The sequence below is a fragment of the Coenobita brevimanus genome, chromosome 18 (genome assembly GCF_032717465.1).
Source record: "Coenobita brevimanus isolate Jiangsu-jjx chromosome 18, ASM3271746v2, whole genome shotgun sequence".
Taxonomy (NCBI): domain Eukaryota; kingdom Metazoa; phylum Arthropoda; class Malacostraca; order Decapoda; family Coenobitidae; genus Coenobita; species Coenobita brevimanus.
In genome coordinates this window covers 22,370,080-22,395,453 of record NC_136971.1, presented here as the reverse complement: position 1 = coordinate 22,395,453, position 25,374 = coordinate 22,370,080, and positions in this window count along the sequence as shown.

The following is a 25,374-nucleotide window of genomic DNA, read 5'->3' as shown; positions in this document are numbered from 1 at the left end:
GCTGGTTCTTTGAAAGCAGTGATAAGAAACAGGGAAGTGATCATGGAAGTGAAAAAGTTACTACATGACAGTATTGTGATACCAGTACAAACTCTAACGTATGGAAGTGAAGCTTGGACGTTGTTGGAAGGACACAAGTCAAGAGTGAGAGCAGTAGAAATGAGTTATTTAAGAGGAGCCTGTGGAGTCACACGGAGAGACAGGCTGACGAATGAGGATATAAAGAAGCGTTGTGGTGTGGATGTGGATGTGATAGGAAGCGTTATGAGGAACACACTGAGGTGGTTTGGCCATGTGGAGAGGATGGAGGGTGACAGACTCACAAAGAGAGTGTATGTGAGTGAGGTGGAGGGAGGAAGAGGGAGGGGGAGGCCGAGGATGAGATGGAGGGATGGAATGGCGAGGTATATGAGAGAGAGGGGAGTGAGTTGGGAGCAGGGCAGTGAAATGGCGGGGGAGAGGGCGACATGGAGACGATTTGTTAGTGGCCACCCCAAACGGGATTGAGGCATCTGGCTAACTGCCCTATTTCTTATCTCTACTTATAAGGAACCAACACCCTATCTTCCCTCTAGCACTCTTTCAAGCACTTCGCCCTCTAAACTTCCATGCTTACTCATCACACTATCCAAGTACTTAACCCGCCCCGTCCCGTCGACGTATGGGTACGTTGCAACGATTTGCATTTGCCAGTCCCGACGACGTACCGGTATGTCGTGCAATTGCAATGTGCATAATTTCGACAATTTTCAAATTTCGCGCTTGATTTGCGGTACGTATCCTCGCATGACCTTCCCCTACCTGCCACCAGGCTGGGACACTCAGCGACTCCGCGCAACCCGCGCTAACCCGCCACTCGCCTACTCACCTGGTAGCAACGGTCCTGCTCAGACATGGCTAAGAGAGGTCTCTCAGACAGCGAAATTCAAGCCGCCCTGGACACCTTTACAGGTGACAGTGATTCCCCACTGGACGACGAGGTTATGGATAAGGATTATGTGCAGCCAGAGGAGGAAGAAACCACCAGCAGTGACAAGGAAGTTCCGTCTCCCAGGAAGTGGCAGTACGTGACTTACCGTGCTGCTAGAGAGGGGCAGCAGGCAAAGAAGGCACGTGTAACATCCTATCCCTATCCCCAACATGATTTGGAACCAGAATTCGAGGACGAGGACGATGACGATGACGGAGCCGTGGGACGTGCTGCCACGTGGTATGGACGTGAGGTCATAACTCATCGTGGCCCAGAGCGCACACCACATCGTACGAGCAGGTATGGGCCTAGCATTTTGTTTGGGGAGTTAAGAAGTGAAGTGGAGGGAGTGGGGAGTGAAAGGGAAAGTGCAGGGAGGATTAGGGAAAGTGAGAGTGACGTGAGTGAGTCATTGCTCTCCCTACGTAGTGTGAGGCGGCGTAGTGGATCACGTGGGCGAGTGCGGGTGCGTTCATTATCACGTGGGGTTGTGAGGGAGGGGGAAGGTGGGGAGGAACCACTCCCAAGCACGTCTTATGCTCCCCAATATCTCCTAACACGTGGTCGAGCTAGGGTGCGTGAGAAAGCACGTGGTGTTGTCATGGAGGGGGAAGGTGGGGAGGAACCACTCCCCAGCACGTCTTCTGCTCCCCAATATTCCCCTATTTCATCCCCACAGCCCCCTAATGTTCCTCAAGGCCGTAAGGATAAGGGAAAGGGAAAGGTTAAAGGCAAAGGGAAGAGGAGTGACAGTGGGGAAGCCCTCCGCACTCCTTCTCCCCCACCTCCCCAACCAGGATCTCCTCCCCACCCAGACGAAGGCGGTGATGGGGATGATGGGGACGAGGGATTTGTGGCGTGGAATTGGGAGGATGGGAGTGATTTTTCTCCAGCAGGGGCACTCTGGCTGCATTGCTCCAGGAATTCACCGTAATTCCACCAGGTTGGATTTTTTCCACCTGTTTTTTAGTGAGGCATTTGTGGAGCAGGTTGTATACCATACCAACCTGTTTGCAAGCACCCAGCGCCTAGAGAGTGAAAGACTGGGAACAAGGAGTAGGCATTCTATCATCTATGATTACCCTGTCTCCCTTCCAGAAATGTTCTTATTTTTTGCCCTGGTCCTTTTGATGGGTATTATACGAAAGAACAGAATTCCTGCTTACTGGACTAGGGACCCTGTTATGTTTACCCCAATGTTTGGTCAAGTGATGAGCCGTAATCGGTTTCAACAATTTCTAAGTCGCCTCCATTTCTATGATGCTCATGATCCTGCAAATGCAAACAACACTGATAAAATGAGGCAAATTAGATTGATCTTTGATCACCTCAGGCAAACCTTTCGTTCCTCATTCTATCCCTATAGAGACCTCGTCATAGACGAGAGTCTCGTGTTGTGGAGAGGCAATATTTCATTTAGGCAGTATATACCCAGCAAAAGGCACCGTTTTGGGTTCAAGATCTTTGTTATGTGCGATTGTAGGACTGGATACGTGCAACACATAGTCTTGTACACCGGTGCACAGACAGACATAATAGAAGATCGAAGTATTGGATTGTCGGGAGCAGTGGTAAAGACGATGATAGAAGACTACCTTCATCGTGGTCACGTTCTCTACCTGGACAATTGGTACACTAGCCCTCTTCTCACTCGTTATCTTCACACACATGAAACTGGAGTCTGTGGAACAGTGAAGGTGAACCGGCGTCACATGCCCAAGGTAGGGCGGAAACTTGCAAGGAATGAGGTTGTCTTCTTCAAAGCCAACAACATCCTTGCAACTGTGTGGAATCACTATAGAGAGGTAAGCCTATTGTCAACGGTTCACCGCCCCTTGATGCACCATACTGATTCAGTTGATTACCGTAGTGAGAACAGGCGTCGTATTTGGAAACCTGAGTGTGTCATGGACTATAATATAAACATGCGCCTCGTGGACCAGTCAGACTCCATGATATCGACGGTAGAGTGTGCCAGGACCACGATGAAGTGGTATAAGAAACTGTTCTTTCACTTGCTAGATATCACTGCTCTGAATTGCCACCACCTTCACGCCATGACAACAGGAGTTCAGGAAACATTTGAAGGGTTTGTGAGGGAGCTCACAAGAGAAATGTTTGCACGGTATGCTGTAGAAAGGCCCCAACATCGCACCCGCACTGCCCCTATTGCACAAACTCCCCTGAGAATATCCGGCCGTCATTTCCCCACTCCTATCCCTCCCCAGCCGAACAGACCTAGGCCCCAACGCAGGTGTCACGTGTGCAGTATTTCCCAGGTGAGACTCACGACACAGAGGAAGGACACCCGCTATGAGTGCGTGCAGTGTGACGTGGGTCTCTGTATTCACCCATGTTTCAGCGAATATCACACGTTGATGCAATTCTGATATGGTGTGAATGTGAAAGGACGCTGAAATTATGAGGTAAATGCGACAGACAGACGCTCAGTGAAATTATCAGTCATGTTGATCTCCAAATATTAGTATAAAGTGCATACGGGTATAACATAAGTGCAAAAATTGTATGTAAGTGTATAAATATGCCGTAAGTGGAAACATACATAGCGAGGGTTTTATGATGCGATATTCTGTCGCTCAGTGCAATAAATACGGCCTGTAATTATATAATTATTATTATTGGAAATGCTTACGGGTATAATATAAGTTCAAATTATTGTAAGTGCTGAAATATATTCTAAGTCAAATATTCATAGCGTGTGTATAGATATGCGATATCCTGACGCTCAGTTGAATGAATAAGGCACCTAATAGTGAAAATAAAAGTCAGCAAGAGGTAAAGTGTGTAATATATGTGAAGAATTAGTATATAACTGTGTGAATATTATGTTGGTCGAAACATTCATTGCGAGGGTATTTTCAAGCGATATTCTCACGCTCACTTGAATAAATAATGCCAGTAAGTATGTACAGTGCAGTATAGGGGTGTAAACGTGTGTAATGTAAGTGGGAAATTATAACTGGAGTGAATAAATAAAGTAGATGATGAAACACGAGTGTTTGAGATCGTGGTTGCTACGTGAATATGCGCTAGCGTATCGCTAAATGCCCTCGTAATGAATGAAAATAATTGAAAAGATTTACAGTGGTGGAGGAAAGGTTCTATGTAAAGGGAAAAATAATAGGAAAGTGATAAAACAATTTGGTATGTTGAAATACGAGTCATAGCTAGTGCGCTTACTAAGCTGATGTGCGCTAGACGTATACTGCATGTCATCATAATGAATGAAAACATCTGAAAACACTTACAACCAGTTGCAATTGGTAAAATGTCATTGAAACAGAAGTATACAAGTAGAAAAAATGATATGTTGACTGATACAAGAAACTTAGCATATAGCATGTTACGACTCAGACCAAACTCGCTATGCTCGCGCGATGGTACAATGCTTATTTTTCATATATATGTGTCTGAAATCCATTATATTGTTACTGTTATTGTTTATTAATTCAAATTCAATAAATATAGAGGTGTTGTGTGTTGTTTCTCCCAGTATTCCTTACCATAGAAAACGTGAGCGCCTGGCACGTCCATTACAGAACATGACACCTGGCTCGGGGGATCTCACCTGTATGGACCACTTATAGACCGTGGGAAGCTCTTTCTTTGTGATTTTCCTTCGTTTCTCAACCTAAGCGAAAGTTTTAGCCAAAAAAAAAAATTTCCAAAAGGCTCGGGACTGGGGGATGTCGGAGGTGTGGAAAACCTTGGGACGTGACGGGTTAAACTCACTCACATTTTCCATTTCCTCGTCATCCAGCCTCACTGTACGTTCACTGACTTAATTTCTCTCGAAGACCATAAATTTACTCTTCCCTACATTCACTTTTAGATACCGTTTCTTACACACTCTCCCAAACTCATTGACCAAGCCTTGCAGCTCCCCTTCATCTTCACTTAACAACACAGTATCATCTGCAAACAACAGAACAAGTGGTTTCCAAACACTGCCCTCTCTCACTAGAGCAGCTCCAACATCCACTGCCCTACTATGTATCTCTTTTATAACCCCATCCATATACAGATTGAACAACCACGGAGACATGACACATCCTTGTTCAAACCAACCGTCAAATAGAAAAATTAACACAGTTCACTATCCACACACACTGCAGCCTTAGCACCCTCATAGATACTCTTCACAGTCTTCAACAACTTCCCATCTACTCCATATATTCTTAATACTGTAACTTGCTATACTTTGGTAATAGAAACTCCGTGTACAAACAGCCAGATAAGGAGTTTATTACAAGCTCACAGTAAAATAGTTTGCCCTTCTCGGCTGTCTGCTATCAACTGATACAATAACGCCGTCTTCAGGCGTGGGAAAGGGTGCTGACCTAGCAAGATTAGTGGGGGCATGTATGCATTGGGGGGGGGACATATATACATCGGGGGTAGACATATTGTGGAGGGGGTACACTACTCCCCCGGGTAGCTGAGACGGTGTCTCCTGACACCGGGAGTTAAATGGTGTTTGATGATAGTAGTAAGGCAGGACCAGGGAGGTTTGTACAAGGGATAAGTATGATACAGGGGCAGTAGGGGAGACATGGCCATGTGGAGGGGAGGGAATTAGAAGGATATATACATATAAGATATACAAGGAATAATAGGTACAAATCCAGTAAGGGTCGAAGGGATATATGAACATAATGGGAAGTACACAATAATAGTTTGATACATGATAAACAAGGAGTAGATATGAGAGTTCTATTGTTGTTCTTCCTTCATTTTTTTTTTTTTGTATTTTCTGTAGGATAGACTGTCACTCAGTAAGGCATGAAAGAAATACCATCATTTTCTAGTAGGCAGAGTGCTGTTCACAGTTTGGTTAAATGTGAGATGGCAATGGTAGTCACGGAATGCGAGGGCACTAAGTACGGGGAGTGTCTACGTCGTGTGTAGGGCGTACTATGCCGGTAGCGACTCTGATTTCCTGGAGTCGACGTTCCATTTTTCTGACACAACAATGCACTGCACAGATGATGAGTAGAAAACCTATGAAAGCGAGAACCACAGGGGGAAACACAACTGTTGGATGAACCCATGAACGGCTGAAGGCCAGAGAAAATTGATCCATAATGAAATCACTGTCATTGAGGAAGGTGAGCATGCGCAAGTGAGGGGAGGTGATGGTAATGTTAGCAGATGGTAGGGTTGAAGGCATGTCGAGTGGTTGAAAGATGTCATAGGAGTGTTTACGAACAGCTTGGTGATAGCGAGTGGCATAAGTGATGACGGACTCTGATTTGACGGTACAATAGTCAGGTGCTTTGTAGAGACCACTAGCGGGGACGGAGCGAACGGAAGAACCAGGACACATGATTGTGACAGAGATGGGAACAGCAAAGAAGAAGTACTGGACATGGTCGAGGTGAGCATGGTGGAGTGGGAGGTCAGGAGCTGGGACAAAAGAACAGGCCGAGTAGATGGAATGATTGCGAACTAAAGCAGACTCACAGGGTGTAGCACTGCTAGGGAAGTTAGCGAAAAGGTGGGCAGCACAGAGACGAGAGGTCGGAGTAAGGGAGGAACATTGCTGGAGGTCTGTGGAAGAAAGGAAGGCAACGGAAAGATGATCATGGGAGAGGAGGAAATATTCTGAAGGAACAGATACCTGTAACAAGGAGTTGTTGAGGCGGAAAGGGAAGGGAATGATGTGGAAAAGGTTAAAGGTTATGGCAGAACGGAGAGGAATATGGACGACGACGTATGTAGTGAGAAGAGTGGCTTCGGGAACAGGATAATAATATTCAAGGGAAGAGTAAGGGAGGACTGGGGAGAGACCGAAGGTGGAGTGAGCCCATTCCAGGACAGAACGGAGAGCTGAGACAGGTACTAAGTCGGCAGTGACACGTCCATTGATAGCATCGACCAGGATACGAACCTAGGTAGAGACTTGAGACAGGAGAGAGTCAACGGCCAGCTGGAGATTATCCATGTTGAGTTTGAGGTAGAAGAACTGAGAGATAACGTTGAGATCTGAAAGGTGGCGTTGTAAGATATCGGTGAAATTGTTTAGAGTGGACGTGACTTCATTGAGTTGGGTTGTGAGCTTCTGTAACATAGTGTGTTGGATTTTAATGACTCGGCGTTGTGATTCTAGGGCTGAAGCTAAATGAGTGAGATCATTGAAGCCAGAAATGTCACGGGCTGTAGCAACGCCAAACAAGCCACTCAGAATCTCACCGCCGAAGTCGAAGAGACCTCGTTTCACAAGAGAACGACCCACGGGTGTCTGAATGGAAAATGTGTCATTGAGCTCAGTGAACCTGTTACTTATGTATTGCAATTGCCAGGAGAGTGGGAGGAAAAGGTTATAGAGATACCCATTCGGGTTGTGTCCCCATGAGGGCCGTGAGATGGTTCCTGATTCCATGGAGCTGGTGCGCGTAGGCAGGTAGGGCAATGGCTACGTCGGCCAGGGGCGCAAGATCGTAGCGCAAGGAGACCTCGCCTCCTGAGCCGACCAAGGCCCCGGGACGTACTCCACCATCGTCCTGACCTGACCCAGACCCCAGGAGGGCCAGCACTCCCAGCAGGGAGATCGCTAATATCGTACCTAGAAAATCAGGGTAGAGTTAATGGGGGAGGTCGTGAAGAGGTTGATGGGCAGAGCGCAGTTTGGACCGATATTGATTGGTTGATGAATGAGCAGGTGGAGGTGGAGAGGAAGGAGACTGAGGGATAGGTGGAGACAAGGTAGACTGATGGATGGGAGGAGGGGAAGAGGGGACAGGAGGTTGTGTAAGTGACTCTTCCAACATGAGGCCACGGGGTGCTCGCTTTAAGTCATCGACGTGGACCCATCTGGTGTCCTTAGTGGACAGGTCCTGGAGGTGAAATTTGTTGCCTTGTTGAGTGAGGACTCGGTGGGGCCCTGTAAATTTGTCATCCAACTTGGAGGAACGCGTATGGGAATGAGCAAAGACAAGATCGCCTACATTGATAGTGATAGGAGAGGCGGACTTATGTTGGCGCTGCAGCATGTCCTCCTGAGAGGAAGCCAAAGTGGATTGGACATACTGGTGGATTGTCTGGAAGTTGGCCAATTTTAGTTTAACATAATCATCCATGTTGTAGATGGGTTCTGGCTTTGAGGATAAGAGAGAGTATGGGAGGTCCTTGTCAAAACCAAAGAGGACGAAGAAGGGAGATTCAGCAACGGATGCATTGATGGAACTATTGATGGAGGATGCCACTTCGGGAATCCAGTCATCCCAGGACGAACTATGGGAGCCTAGATGTCTGAGGCACTCTAAGATTTTTCGGTTGTGGCGTTCTACAAGGCCATTGGAAGCCGGATGGTTAGGCACGACATTGCACTTACTGATACGAAAGTGGCGACAGATCTCATCGAGAAGGCTATTGTTGAACTCTGTACCGTGGTCAGTAAGAATGGTATGAGGGGTACTGAACGGGCAAATTACGTGATCTACAAGGGCACGTGCAACGCTCTTCGCGGTCTTGTCGGAGAGGGGAACGAGGACACAGTAGCGGGAGAAGTGGTCGACCGCTATGAACAAGTACTCAGCGCCAGATTCTGTGAGAGGTAGTTTTAAGAATCGATTGAGACAGTTTCCCATGGTCGTGAAGGGATTGGGTATTGTAAGAGAGGTGCTGGTAAGCCAGTTCATCTTTTGTGGTGGTGGCAGGAGAGGCAAGAGTCACAGTGGGCATTGATATCGCGGCGCATGGTTGGCCAATAGTATTTGAGGCGTGCTTGGCGCAAGCATCGGTCTTTGCCTGGATGGGAAGCTTGAGGAGTATTATGAACAATATGAAGAACCTTTGGTATCAGGGCAGTGGGGACAACAAGTTGGCGTACTTCGCGATATGTTAGCAGTGTTTTCCTGTACAAGAGATCATCATCTAGCATGAACTCATCTAGTGATACTGGCAGAGTAGGTAAGGTCGAGGCATCGCCAGATTCTAGGAAACTGACGTGGTTGTGATGGCAATGAATAATTTGTAAGGAATTTTCGGAGATGAGATTTACTATAGATCCTGTGTCCAAGAAGAATGACGTTGGTATGTCATGACTGCTTCCGAGAATGACTAAACCCGAGGATGTTATGGGACCTACATGGCGGATGGGGAGTTGGGTTTCTGGTTCTACGTGATATTGGTCCGATACGGGCGTGGTGCTTCCCCCGACTGTGGGCGGTTGAGGTAACGACATTCCTCAGTGGTGTGAGTAGTGCTTGATTTGTGGTATTTTCAGTGTGGACGACGTGAGCGGGAAGGCGTACGCTGTCTGGTTTGGGAGTGAGGACGTCTGTATGTATGGTCGCAACTGGATGCTCGATGTCCAGGATGACCACAGTACCAGCAATGAATCGAAGATTGTCTGTTTTGTCGGGCGCTAGATTGATCACGACCTGCGGTAGGAGAGCGATGTGTGGCAGGTCTGCCGCGTGTGGTGGGACGGGAGCGAGATTGGTCTGGGGTAGTGGAGGTGTGACAGACTGAGGAGGCCAAGGGTTGGGTGGTGCCCTGACGCGTGTAGTTCGATCCTGTTCTTTCATGAATGGCTTTAGTGACCTGAATAATTTTATCCCCTGGATTGAAACCGATTTCCAAGGCTAGCTCTCGCTGTTTAGGAGTAAGCCAGTGAAGGAATCTGAGGTAACCCATTAAGTCAGCAAAGTTGGTGAGTGAAAGCATTGGAATGCCATTCTTGTCTTCTAACCATTTCGTGCCTACCAGTAATTGGAGCATCTCGCTACTAGTTGCTTTCATGGCGGCGGCAGCTTCGCGGAGCTTGGCATATTGCGCTGGGACGCGCAAGTCCTCATCTAGTTGGTTTAGGAGATTAATGAATCCCATGAGAGACGCGGTATTTGAATGCTGGCAACAAAGGCTGATGAGTTCCGTACGAAAATCAGCAAAGGTACGAATGTTATCAAAATGTCCTGCACGGATCGCGGATCCGATGTCTGATTTACCGTGGTGCAAGCGACCGAGGAGGTAAGCTACTTTGAGCGATTCCTCGGTAATTTGTCTATTGTTTATTTCTGTTTCGACTTCTCTGAGGAAATCATAGACAGACCAAGTTGGGTTCTGGCCGGTAAATTTGGGACGATTGGCATCGTCGAGATAGACATATTGTGGAGGGTTGGCCATGGCTGGAAGTGTAGAAGTGCGGCAGGAGAGGTGTGGGAGAGAGAGAAGGTAGTGGCAGTTGAGGGCGAGCAAGATGGGGTATGAAGGGAGGCAGGAGAGGGAACGACAGGGGAAGGAGTAGAGGAAGAAGAAGGGAGTGTAGAGGCAGGAGTAGAGGAGGAGGTATCTGGATTTACGAGGGTAGGACGGGTAGTAAGTGATTCTGCGGGAAGTGAAACGGGAGTCTCAGGTACAGGGCTGTGGTACTCTTTGCCACTTCGTAAATGAGTGATTGTGTTAGAGTCGGCAGACGGGGTATGAGCAGGTGATGTTTCCGGGTCGAGAGGGCTGGTGGTAAGCGGTTGACGTGGAAAGTATGACATTTAATGCGGCAATGGAAGATGAAAGGATGAAGATGGATACGTAGGTGGAAATGTATAAATAACAATGAGAGAATGGAATACACGAGGTGTGAAAGTGAATGAAGGTGCGGGCATGGATGGTTTAAATAAAATGCGAAGGATGAGATGGAGTATAAATAACGTAGGTGAAGATGAAAACGGGGTAATGAAAATGAGATGGTATATTTACAATAACCAATCTGTAGAGAAAATCGAGGATAGTCTCTATAGAAAGGAAAGATATACTATAGTTACACAGTAGAGATGGGAGTGTTGAGATGTATGACGTGCAGGGGTGGCTGGGCGTAGCTGGGCTGGGGTGGGGCGGGGCGGGGCTTGGCGGGGCGAGGCGGGGCGAGGCGGGGTAGAGACAGCTGGGCGGAGAGGAGAAGAGACGCCGCGATGAATCACCGGCAGGGAGTGGCGGTCTTAGGAGGCTCCGTAATGCAGACCAGATGCGGGCGACGGCGGAGGCCGGTGGTGGGTGGTGAGGGCAGATGTCGGCGCAAGGCAGGTGTAGAGTTGGTGAGTTGCAAATGCAGAGAATGGTGGTGGGCAGGCAGCGGGCAGACAGTGATAAGTGGCACCGTGGGGGCAGGAGCTATTATGAGTCCAGAACAGGTGCCGGGAACAGGTGCAACAGGTGCGTAGGTCGGCGACGGTGACACGTGCGGTCAGGAACAAGGCGTATGGGTGCGGTTGTTTGAGAGGTGAGCACTGGTGAGAAAAATGGTGCACTCGAAAAGCACAGCCAAGGTATGACACCACTAGAGGCACGGAGGAGGGGCGAGGCTGGCAGATGCGAGACGTCATGTATCTAGTTGTATCACTAAAAATCCAAGGAGGCGGTCAGAATGTGATGGTTCGAAACACCGCTGCTACCAAATGTAACTTGCTATACTTTGGTAATAGAAACTCCATGTACAAACATCTAGATAAGGAGTTTATTACAAGCTCACAGTAAAATAGTCTGCCCTTCTTGGCTGTCTGCTATCAACTGATGCAATAACACCGTCTTCAGGCGTGGGAAAGGGTGCTGACCTAGCAAGATTAGTGGGGGCATGTATGCATTGGGGGGGTGGACATATATACATCGGGGGTAGACATATTGTGGAGGGGGTAAAATACTTTCCACAGTCCTTGTCTATCCACTCTGTCTTATGCTTTCTCCAAATCCATGAAGGGCGCATACAACTTCTTTCCTTTCTCAAGAAGCCTTCCCAGTAAAGACCTAAGAATGAATATCTGATCTATACAATCTCTTCCCTTCCTAAAACCTGCATGATCTTCTCCAACTAATTCCTCTGTTATTTCCCTAACTCTGTCACTGAGTATCCTACCACATATTTTTCCTATTACACTAAGGAGACAAATGCCCACATGATTGCCACACACTTCTTTTTCCCCTTTCTCTTTGTAGAGGAGAATAATTGTACCTGACTTCCAATCCTCCGGGACTCTGCCTTCCTTCCAGGCCAACCTGCACATCTTCCACATCCATTATACTACTATCTCTCCCCCATGCTTCAGCGTTTCACCACACACTCCATCAATTCCTGGGGCTTTCCCCCATTTTAACTTTCTTTATTGCTTCCACAACTTCCATCTTATTGCTTTCTTCCTGTCTTCTCACATCCCTCCTTCTCCCGGCCATTCCCCAGCCACTTATACTTGCATTACTTTCATTCTCTGCATTCAACTGTTCCTTAAAGTGTTCTCTCCATCTGCTCACTTTTTCTCCCTTCTCCATTAGTAATCTACCATTTTTATCTTTCACTCCCAAACTAACTTCTTTGGCACGCTGTCTAACTCTCTTGACCCCTTTCCAGAACATTTTCTTACATTCCTCAACTGTACACTCAAATTCCTTCCAAATTTCTCATCCACTCTCTACTTACTCTCCCTTATCAATCTTTTCACCTCTCTCTTCCTCTCTACGTATAACTCTTCCATTTCTCAACTTCTTCCATGCCCCAGTTTCTCATCCACTCACAATACACTTTCTTCTTTTGTGCCACAGCCTCTCTCACCTCTTCAGTTCACCATGCTGTTCCCTGTACCCCCTTTCATCTTCTCTTCTCCCCACACTCCACCTCACATGCTGCACATATTTCTTCTGTGAATATCTTGCACACACCTTCCACGTCCCCCATCTGCACCAATTTATATTTACCCAATCGCTCCTCCACTTCCCGCTTATATTCTGCCTTTTTTCCATCCTCTTGTAACTTTGCCACCCTCCTCGTATGTACTAGTTCCTCCTGCCCTTCCCTTCTTCTACTGTATTTCTCCATTATACTTGGACTTTAATTCTGACCACCACCAAATCGAGGTCAGAAAGTCCACTCCCCCAACCTATATACAGGTATACTCTTGCATACATTACACACCTCATCCTTTCATCCACACACACATAATCAGTCATTGCCTTCCATTCATTCAGTTCACCACCCACTCTTCTCATCATTCGCCACATATACCTGTGGATCAATTTGTGCCTGAAGAGGGTATTAGCTATCACCAACCCCCTCCCGGCACAAATGTCCACTAAAGCACTGCCATTCTCATCCATCTCTGCAGGCATCCACTCACCAACTACTCCATCTACCGTCCCATTCCCGACTTTTCCATTCATATCTGCAATAAAAAACACTCTCTCATTCCTTTCAAACTTTTCCATGCATGCTTCCACATTTGTCCAGAACTCTTCTCTCACTCTGCTTGCACGATCTTGCGTTGGTGCATACACGCACACAGTCACCCACATTTGTAGTCCAACTTTCAATCTTACCCACACAATCCTTGAGCCAACTGATCCATATTCTTCTATTCTCCTTCTGTCTGTTACTCGCAACAATACATACTCCTTCTCTTGCCCTCACATTCTCACCTATTCCTGCACATATACTCCATCCATACTCCCATTCTCTCACATTCTCTCCTCTCCATTTAGTTTCAGTTAACCCATATACATCCACTGTTGCACCCTCAAGCGCCTAGATAATCTCTCTCTCTCTTTCACCTCATCATTTGTACCACTAACATTCCACGTAGCTATCCGTACCAAGTCCTTACGTCGGTTCTTAGTCGTCACCTTTTGGTCAGTCCTGGTCCGAGGCTTCTTGTTCGTATTTTTAGTTAGTTGTTTTCCGGGGAGGGGCACTAACCCTCCGCCAACCCACTTGTTGTCACGTAGGAAACACGTGTTGGTTGGTTATAAGATTATCGTCCAGGGTTGTAAATGCTTTCCTGGTTTACAGGAAATCATTTGGCTTGCCACTCAGTGTAGAGCTACTCTAAAAACTGAGTATCATTACACTAAGTGGGTGGATGATGGGCATCCCCTATCTAAAATCACTTAATCATGGCAGTTGTTTCGGAGAGCCTCAGAGGGCCCAATACCTGCCCCAGGCCCTGAACAAAAGGGCAGATTTGCATGGCCATGTGGAATGCAAGAGGTGTGAATGAGGACAGGAAGAGGGTGGAAGAAGTGAATGTGTTCAAGAGTGCGAGATATGCTGTGATGGAATTATATGAAACAAAGATGAAAGGCTGTGAAGTGAAAGAATGGGAGGGTGTGAAATGTGTAAGATAGGAGATAAATGGACGAGGAAGATGCAAGGAAGGAATTGCTCTGTTGATGAATGAGGTATGGCTGAGTGGAATGAGATATTACAAATGTGTCAACTCGAGGTGTATGTATGTCAAGTTCAAGTCTGAGAAGGTGAAAATGGCGGTAATTGTAGTGTATGCACTGTGTAAGGACAGGAATGAGACAGATAAAGACGGGTTTTGGAGTGAACTGGATGAATTAGTGGGAGAAATGCTCAGGAGATATAAAGTGATCATATAGGGCGACATGAATCGAAGAGTAGACACTGGTCCTCAGGATGACATGATGGGTTGCAATGGAGTAAAAGGAGAACATGATAATGGGAAGTGACAGAAGGATATGTGTCAGGAGAGGAGGTTGTACATTTGTAACTCGTATTTCAAAAACAAAGATGCACATAAATATACATGGTATAGAGGGAAAGGGTTGTGTTGAAAGGAGCCTGACTGACTGCGTACTTATAGAGGTCAATGCTGGGAATGGTTGCTGATACAAGGGCTGTGAGAAGACGATGTGGAGGTCTGTCAAGTCAAATGATTGAGGTATGCAAGATTAATCTGAGAGGAGTGAGGTGGACCAGGAGATAGAGGAGCAGTCAGGGAGAAAGACTGAAAGGCGACAAGCTGGGGATCAAAGAACTGGCAGATGAATACAGGTCCAAAGTAGGGAAGGGGTTAGAATCAGTGAATTGGAATGAAACGGATCTCGATAGCCTGTGGAACTCATAGAGGGATTGCTTAGTTAGAAATGCTACTGTAAAGCAGTGTGTGGTGTGGCAAGAGTGACAACAAAGAAGAAAGGTAAGGCATGGTAGGATGAAGAGGTTAAGAGAGCTGTGGGGGAAACGAGGAAGAAGTGGCTAGAGTGGTTACACGACAGGGGTTCAATTGAAGAAAGAACTGAATATACTGAGAGCAAGAAGCATGTAAAGAGACTAATGATAAGAAAAAGAAAGACGTAAATGATGATCAATGATGAAAAATGAATGCAAATTACTCTGAAAATAGGAAGTTATTCTGGAAAGAGATGCGGAAATGTAGAAGTGAAAGCGGAAACAAACGTGAAGGTGTAAAGGATGCAGGTGGTAGACTATTAACTCATGGGGATGAAGTAAGGCTCAGATGGAAAGAATATTTTGAAAGCGTGATGAATGGGAATAGAGGGAGCAGAGCCACAGTAAATGTGATTGGTTTGGGCTGTGTGCAGAGAAGGAATGCAGTGCCAGGAAATGTGACTCTCACAGGTGAAAAGCACTGTGAAGCGGCTGAAAAATGGGAAAGCAGCTGGGGTTGATGAGGTGTATGCAGAGATGATTAAGGGTAGTGGAGAGAGGAATTAAATGCTTGTTGGAGATATGTAAGAAGGCATGGATGAGTGAAACTGTGCCAGAAGAGTGGAAAAAGGCTGTGTCTGTACCCCTGTACAAAAATAAAGGTGAGCGAAGTGAGTGCAAGAATTATCGTGGCATAAGTTTATTGAGTGTGGTAAGGAAGGTATACAGGTATGGAAGAATTATTATAGAGAATGCAAGAGAGATATCAGATGTCCTTGTGAGAAATGAACAGGGTGGCTTTAGGAGTGGCAGGGGATGTGTGGATCAAATATTTGCTGAGAGAGAGATAGTGAAGAAGGCTTGTAAAAAGGACTGGGAGATGTGTATGAGACTCACAGATCTGGAAATAAAACATATGGCAAAGTAGCCAGGGAAGGATTGTGGAAGGTTTTGCACATGGAGGGTGTAGATGGTAAGCTGCTAGGTGCTGACAAGAGTTTTTACGATGGTAGTGAAGCATGTGTAAGGGTTGCTGGGCATGTAAGTGAATGGTTCACGATCGGTTTGGGAGTGTGACAAGGTTGTGAGATGCCCGCATGGTTGTTCAGTATATAAATAGATGGGGTAAGAGGAAAAGTAAAAAAAAGAGTAACTGAGAGGGGGATGGCATTGGTAATGAATAGTGATGGACGGAATATCTCATATTTGTTGTATGCTGATGATGCAGTACTACTTGCAAATACCAGACAAGAACTTGGTAGACTAGTGCAGAGTTTTGCTGATGTCTATGAGCATCGTGCCTTTAGAGTAAATGTAGAAAAGAGTACAATGATGGATATTGAGATAGAAGGTGACTCACAGTGCGATGTTATAGTGAACGGAGAGAGACTGGAATTGGTGAGAGAGTTCAAATATCTGGGTAAAGTGATACAAAAACGAGGAAAATGTGCAAAAGAAGTGGCGAGTAGTGACACAAGGAAGGAAAGCACCTGGTACAATGAAAGCCTTAATAAGAAACACAGGCTTGAGTGTTGCAGCTACACGAAGTTTGCATGAGTGTTAATGCCAACTTTAACTAATGGATGCGAGAGTATGGTATGGCATGAAAATGAAAAATCAGGAGTGACAGCAATGGATATCGGACTACTGATGAATGTATGTGGAGTACAAAGAGTTGATAGGATACGAAATAGTGTGATTCGTGAAAGATGTGTAGTGAGGACGTCTGTGGACACCAGAATCGAAGAGAGTGTACTGACATGGTATTGTCATTTGGAGAGAATGGATAACAATAGAGTGATGAAAAAGGTATATCTGAGCGAAGATAAAGAAGGCGAGGTAGGTCATGGAGAAGGCGGAAGGATATGGTGGATGAGTGTGTGAGGAAGAGAGGCTTGGAAGTCGGTGAAGCTAGGTGACTGACAAGAGATTGAGCTGGCTGGATGAATATTGAGAGGAAGTGCATTGTCAGGGATTTGGCACCCCTTATTAGCACGACATCGTCTGGATTGACTCTGTTGGATACGTGTATGTGAAGATCCAGAAAGTGGTGAATGTTTTTGGCATATCAGGTAGAGCCGGGATTCAGGGATCTTGAATGGTGAGTGAATGGAAGCGTGGATTGGGCAAATTTGGGCTGCCTGGACATTGCTACTTCTCATCCTGCACTAAGGTGGGAGAGGAGGTGTGGATGATGATGATGAAAATGATGATCATGATGATTATGATGATGAGGAGGAGGAAGAGGAGGGAAGAAGACTGGTTATTTGACAAAACGGGTTGGTTATTTACACTTACACAAGGGAAATAGGCTAGTTATTAATACTTACACAAGGGAAGTAGGCTGGTTATTTACACTTACACAAGGAAAATAGGTTGGTTATTTACACTTACACAAGGGAAGTAGGTTGGTTATTTACACTTACACAAGGGAAGCAGGCTGGTTATTTTCACTTACACTAGGAAAGTAGGCTGGTTATTTACACTTACACAGGGGAAGTAGGCTGGTTATTTACACTTACACATGGAGCCACAGTGGCCTAGCTGCTGGCCTCTACACTTAGATGGGGCAAAATGGGATTGTCTGTTGCTCTTTTTGAGGGGGTAAAACCTCTGCTGTTTACGAGAAACATCGAAAATTCATAGAAAAATTGCTGACCTGAGGTTTAAATTGCCAATACAGGTAATAATACCCTTACTTGGCTGTGTTTTCTATGGGGTCTGGCTTCAGAGAAAACGTGTTCTATGGGAGGGGTAACTATTCCAAACCACTCATAATAGCTATTTATTTATTTATTTGGTACAAATTTATATGTAGTACAAGAGTATATTGGTTTTTACACAGTAATACAGGCGATACATTAACATATACATCAACATCAACATACCGCACCTTTTTTGGCGACATTATCTGATCATCATTTCTGACTGTTTCTTCCTCTAACACTATGTAAACTTTGTCCTCCACATTGTCATCAATTGAGGGAATCACTCTGGCCTTGAATTTCATACCATGGCACGACATATTTTTACTGGCCAGGTCACTGGTAACAGGTGAGTTGCCAAGACAATGGTGTACGGGGGAGGGGTGAAGTCATGCGGGGTAAGGCATTGTTCCTGCCTGGCATTGGGTAGAGGAAGGTGTCCCATGTATACACACCAAAAAGCACGTGCGAAATTTGAAAACTGTGCAGATGACGGACCTTGCAATTGCAGTGCGTTCATATGTCAACGGGAGTCACAGGGACAAAACGTTTGGATGTATATATACGTCATGGGATGCGGTGGGTTAATCTCCCATCTATTGTTTTCTGTGCTGTAAAGCCAAATATGCACACCCTTAATATGTGTATCATTGATTCTCAAAACAAAAAGGTTGGCATGTACTGGTATGTGCCCGTAATGTATAGTTGTTGACCATTAAACCAGGAATGATATAACCTAAAGGTAGAACAGGCCTACCCAGTAGCTGTGAGTGTATAACATGTAGATTTTCGTTCTTATTTATATGTATGTCATTGCTTAGGCATTCCTGGTTTGTTGGCTTTTGTGTGAGTTCATGTGCGGTGTACTAGTACACCCTTCTGTTTTGCTGCCTTTGCATTACGGTTTACAGATCTTTTTACTTCCAATATGTGTTTGTACTGTGCTAAGTGCTTTCTTGAAATATATGCTTTTGTGGTGCATGTTTTTAAACCCTACAGTATAGGCCAATAAGCTTCTAGTGCCTAGTTAGAATGCTATATTTCACATCAAAGCCAATCTTAGTTATGCATAATTAATGTAGTATGCAGGTGGTTATCGGATATCTTATTTATATTGGTAATTGAATAGGTCTATGAGCTTTATATGCTGTTAATTGCAATATATTAAATATGTGCCTGTTATTGTTGCTTTCATTATTCATGATATATTACAAAAAATAATTCAGAAATCTTTAAGAGAAGAATTTATGATAAAGTAGAAGAGAAAAATATCCACTACATAGCATGAGCATGTAAGAAACAATAAAATTTACTCCTGTTACTGACAAATTATATAAGGGATAAAACACGCTGACATTAACTAGGATGATAATAATATATACACTCCTGTTATTAACAAAAAATAAAGGATAAAGCAGAATGGAAGAAAAAGAAATATGAGGTTAAATTGCCAGTACATTAATAGAATGAAAGGAACAACAAAAGCCTGTGTAGTCCTGTTATTGACCATATAATTATGTACTGAGAAAATAATGTTGAGATAAACATAGCTACTGCATTACACCAGGATTTCAAAAATAAATAAAAAAGAATATGGATATATATATATATATATATATATATATATATATATATATATATATATATACACACACCCTGGGGGTAGGGTTTTTTTTTCAAGAATACTCCCCCAGTATCCCTGCTTGTCGTAAAAGGCGACTAAAAGGGTTGGCGGAGGGTTAGTGCCCCTCCCCGGAAAACAACTAACTAAAAAAACAAACAAGAAGCCTCGGACAAGGACTTACCAAACGATGACGACCCAGGACCGGACAAAGGACTTGGTAATATAAGAGGAATGTAAAAGGAGCGAATGATGAGGTGAAAGAGAGAGAGATTGTCCAGGTGCTTCAGGGTGCGAAAGTGGATGTATGTGGAATAACTGAATCAAAATGGAGAGGAGAAAGTGTCAGAGAATGGGAGTATGGATGGGGTATATGTGCAGGAGTAGGTGAGAATGAGAGGGCAAAGGAAGGAGTATGTATAGTTGTGAGTAAAAGATGGAAGAAGAGCATAAGACAGTATGGATCAGTTGGGTCAAAGATTGTGTGGGTAAAGTTGAAAGTTGGAATACAAATGTGGGTGATTGTGTGTGTGTGTATGCGCCAACGCAAGATCGTGCTAAAAGAGTGAGAGAAGAGTTCTGGACAAATGTAGAAGTGTGCATGGAAAAGTTTGGAAGGAATGAGAGAGTGTTTTTGATCGGTGATATGAATGGCAAAGTTGGCAATGTGAAGGTGGATGGAATAGTTGGTGAGTGGGGTGTGCCTGCTGAGATAGATGAGAATGGGAGTGCGTTAGAGGACATTTGTGCTGGGAGAGGGTTGGTGGTAGCCAATACCCTCTTCAAGCATAAAATGATCCACAGGTATACATGGTGAGTGATGAGAAGAGTGGGTGGTGAACTGAATGAAAGGAAGGCAATGATTGATTATGTGTGTGTGGATGAAAGGATGCGAAGATGTGTAATGGATGCAAGAGCTTATAGAGGTTGGGGGAGTGGACTTACTGACCACTACTTGGTGGTGGCCAGAATTAGGATTCAAGTAAGATGGAGGAATAGAAGAAGGGAAAGACGAGAGGAAGGAGTAGCTGCAAGGAGAGTGGAAAGGTTACAAGAGGATGAGAAAAAGGCAGAGTATAAAAGGGAAGTGGAGGAACGATTGGGCAAATATGAATTGGAACAGATGGGAGACGTGGAAGGTGTGTGTAGGATATTTACAGAAGAAATACGTGCAGCATGTGATGTGGTGTGTGGAAGGAAGAGAAAACGGAGGGGGGTGCAAGGAACAGCGTGGTGGACTGAAGAGGTGAGACAGGCTGTGGCACAAAAGAAAAAAGCATACAATGAATGGATGAGAAATAGGGGCCTGGAAGATTTGAGAGGCGGAAGAGAGAGTTATATGTATAAAGAAAGAGAGAGGTGAAAAGATTAGTAAGAGAGAGTAAGAAGAGAGTGGATGAGAAATTTGGAAAGAATTTGAGTGTAAAGTGGAGGGACTGTAAGAAAATGTTCTGGAAAGAGGTGAAAACAGTAAGACAGGGTGGAAGTGAAGTTAGCAGGGGAGTGAAGATAAAAATGGTAGATTACTATTGGAGAAGGGAGAAAAAGTGAGCAGATGTAGAGAACACTTTAAGGAATTGTTGAACATAGAGGATGGAAGTAATGCGAGTATAAGTGGCTGGGGAATGGCTGGGAGAAGGAGGGAGGTGAGAAGACAGGAAGAAATCAGTAGGATAGAAATTGTGGAAGCAATGACGAAAGTTAAATCAGGGAAAGCCCCAGGAATTGATGGAGTGTGTGGTGAAATGCTGAAGCATGGGGGAGAGATAGTACTAGAATGGATGTGGAAGATGTGCAGATTGGCCTGGGAGGAAGGTAGAGTCCCGGAGGATTGGAAGTCAGGTATAATTATTCCCTTGTACAAAAGGAAAAGGGGAAAGAGAAGTGTGTGGTAATCATAGGGGCATTTGTCTTCTTAGTATAATAGGAAAAGTGTATGGTAGGATACTTATTGACAGAGTAAGAGAAAGAACAGAGAAATTATTTGGAGAAGAACAGGGAGGCTTTAGGAAGGGAAGAGGTTGTGTAGATCAGATATTCATTCTTAGATCTTTAGTGGAAAAGTTTATAGAGAAAGGAAAGAAGTTGTATGCGGCTTTCATGGATTTGGAGAAAGCATATGACAGGGTGGATATACAAGGATTGTGGAAAGTGTTAAGAATATATGGAGTAGACTGGAAGTTGTTGAATGCTGTGAAGAGTATGTATGATCGTCCGAAGGCTGCAGTGCGCGTGGATGGTGAACTAAGTGAATTTTTCTCTTTGAAAGTTGAGTTGAAATAGCGATGTGTCATGTCTCCATGGTTGTTCAATCTGTACATGGATGGGGTAATAAAAGAGGTACAAGGTAGGGAAGTGGATGTTGGAGTGGCCCTGGTGAGAGACGATAGCGTTTGGAAACTCCCTGTACTGTTGTTTGCAGATGACATTGTGTTGTTGAGTGAAGACGAAGGGGAGCTGCAAGCCTTGGTGGATGAGTTTGGGAGAGTGTGTAAGAAACGGAATCTAAAGGTGAATGTAGGGAAGAGTATAGTGATGGTCTTTCAGAGAGGTGAAGTCCGTGAATGTACAGCGAGGTTGGATGGTGAGGAATTGGAAAATGTGAGTACGTTTAAGTACTTGGGTAATGTGATGAGTAAGGATGGAGGTTTGGAGGGTGAAGTGCTTGAAAGGGTACAGCAGGGAAGAAAGGTTACTGGTTCTTTGAAAGCAGTGATAAGAAACCGAGAAGTGAGAATGGAAGTGAAAAAGTTACTATATGACAGTATTGTGATACAAACTCTAACGTATGGAAGTGAAGCTTGGACGTTGTTGGAAGGACACAAGTCAAGAGTGAGAGCAGTGGAAATGAGTTATTTAAGAGGAGCCTGTGGAGTCACATGAAGAGACAAGCTGACGAATGAGGATATAAAGAAGCGTTGTGGTGTGGATGTGGATGTGATAGGAAGCGTTATGAGGAACACACTGAGGTGGTTTGGCCATGTGGAGAGGATGGAGGGTGAAAGACTGACGAAGAGAGTGTATGTGAGTGAGGTGGAGGAGGGAAGAGGGAGGGGGAGGCCGAGGATGAGATGGAGGGATGGAGTGGAGAGGTATATGAGAGAGGGGGGTGTGAATTGGGAGCAGGGCAGTGAAATGGCTGGGGACAGGGCGACTTGGAGGCGATTTGTTTGTGGCCACCCCAAACGGGATTGAGGCGTCTGGCAATATATATACATATATATATATATATATATATATATATATATATATATATATATCATCATTATTAGCCGTTTGAGTATCCACTGCAGGACCGGTGTAGCGTTCAAATTTGACTCCCTCGCTAATCGTGACTCCTTGTGTTCATTGCGCATGCGCCGTCGGCTGCCAAACGTACGACTCATTCGCAGCAGAAGCCCTGCAGAGAGAAGAACTAGCGGAATGGTTGGTTATTTTGTACGTCAGTGGACTCGGGAATTTTGCCAACTAAATCCGTGCTGATTTCACAGTTCAGTCCCATAATTTTTACCACTTACTCTTACCTTTTTTTTTTTTTTTTAATGCGAGGAAGAAGGAACCATACGCCATAAGCCCACAGTAACAGTTCTCTCCAAGAGAAAAACAAAATACAATAGAGAGCCAAATTCAAGATCCGATCATTTTGAGATGCCTGGACACACTGCGTTTGAAAGACCGGAGATCATAGGCAACAGGAAATACAGACAGAAGGAGACAGTTCCAGAGTTGACCTGTTGCATAAATGAAAGACTGGGAGTAACGGTTAACTCTTGCATCAGAGAGTTGGACAGAAAAGGGATGAGAGTTTGCTGCCAGACGGGTGCTACACACCCGTCGTAGAGGTGGAGGAATGCAAGCAGACAGTTCAGAGGAGCAGTGACCATTAAAGTAGCAACAGGAAAGAGATAAAGATGCAACAGTGCAGTGAAGAGACAGGGTTGAAGGGAGTCAGTAAGAGGAGGAGAGTTAATGAGATGAAAAGCCTTTGACTCCACCCTATTGAGAAGAGCTGTATGTGGGGAGCCTCCCCACACATGACAGTTGTAGTCCACACAGAGGCGGATAAAACCCCTGTATAGAGTCAACAATTGTGCAGGGGAAAAGAAAGAGCAGAGTCGGCTTAGCACACCCAATCTCTTGGAAGCAGATTTTACAAGAGATGTAATATGATCTTTCCAATATAAGTCCCGAGTAAATGAAACCCTAAGCATGTTCAAGGATGATGCAGGATTAAGCTGAATATTATTAAACATTAGTGGGTATACCTGTGGAAGATTTTGTCGGGTTGATAGGTGTAAGAACTGAGTCTTAGATGCATTAAAAACAACCATATTATTTTTACCCCACTCAGAGATACGAGCCAAGTCAGACATTAGGTGTCCCATAGCCTCATCCCTTGTTTGTTGAAGTAACTGTTGAGATGGGCGTTGCGGGAACCGAATGGAAAGGTGAAGGGTGGAGTCATCAGCGTATGAGTGGATAGGGTTAGATGTACAGCTTAGAAGATCATTGATGAATAAAAGGAAGAGAGTTGGTGATAGGACAGAGCCCTGAGGAACACCACTGTTGATAGATCTAGGAGAAGAACGATGGCCGTCTACAACAGCGGCTATAGAACGACCAGAAAGCAAGCTAGTGATGAAGGCACAGATAGAAGGATAGAAACCGTAGGAGGGCAGTTTGGAAATTAAAGATTTATGCCAGACTCGATCAAAAGCCTTTGAGATGTCAAGTGCAATGGGAAAGCTTTCACCAAAGTCCCGAAAGGAGGATGACCAGGAGTCTGAAAGGTAGGTGAGAAGATTGCCAGTGCAGCGTCCCTGACGGAACCCGTACTGACCATCGGAAAGAAGGTTGTGATAGGAAAGATGCCTTAAAATTTTTCTAATGAGAACTGACTCGAAAACTTTTGAAAGACAGGACGTTAAAGCAATTGGACGATAGTTAGAGGGTTGGGAGTGGTCACCCTTCTTTGGGACTGCCTGAATGAGAGCAAACTTCCAGCAAGAAGGAAAGGTACAAGTTGACAGACAAAGGTGAAAGAGTTTGCCTAGATAGGGTGTAAGCACAGAAGCACAGTTCTTGAGAACAACAGGAGGGACCCCATCAGGCCCATATGCCTTGTTAGTACTGAGGCCAGTGATGGCAGAAAATACATCAGCTGAAGAAATTTTAATGTCAGCCATGAGGAAGTCAGAGGGGGGAAGTGATGGAGGAACAGCATCGGAATCGTCTAAGGTGGAATTGGAAGAGAAAGTCTGTGCGAAGAGATCTGCTTTATCAGTAGAAGAAGTAGCTACAGAAAGCATGAGAGTAGAAAAGAGGAGGGAAGGATGATGAGATAGAGTTGTTAGAAAGATTTTTGGCAAGGTGCCAGAAGGAGCGGGAAGAATTCGAGTTGGAGAGTTGAGAGCATTTAGTATGGATGAAATTATTTTTAGTAGAGCGAAGAACAGACTTAGCACGATTCCGGGCAGAAACGTAAAGATGATGTGATTCAGGGGTGGGTTGGCTCCGGTACCTTTTGTAGGCCCTCTCCTTGTTGCGGACAGCATTAGAACAAGCGTGATTAAACCAAGGCTTTCTTGCGTTAGTCAAAGGATATGAGAAAGGAATGTATGCTTCCATACCCGAGAGAATAACCTCCGTAATGTGCAAGGCACACTCAGATGGCTCACGGCCATGGAAGCAATAATCATTCCAGGGAAAATCAAAGAAGTACTGCCTGAGGGCCTCCCAGTCCGCGGCTCCAAAATGCCACAGACAACGTTTCCCTGGAGAGTCCACAGGCCATACCGGAGTGATAGGACAGGTTAAGGTAATAAGGTTCTGATCGGAGGAACCCAACGGAGAGAAAAGATTAACAGAGTAAGCAGAAGGATTAGTTGTGAGGAAGAGGTCAAGTATGTTGGAGCTCTCTCCAAGGCGGTCAGGGATATGGGTAGGGTGCTGTACAAGCTGCTCTAGGTCATTAAGGATAGAAAAGATGTAGGCTTGTTCACCAGGTGGATCAGTGAAAGGAGAGGAGAGCCAAAGGTGGTGGTGAACATTGAAATCTCCTAGAATGGAGATTTCAGAGAAAGGAGAAATGGATAGAATGTGTTCCATCGTAGAAGTAAGATAGTCGAAGAATTTTTGATAGTCAGTAGAATTAGGAGATAAG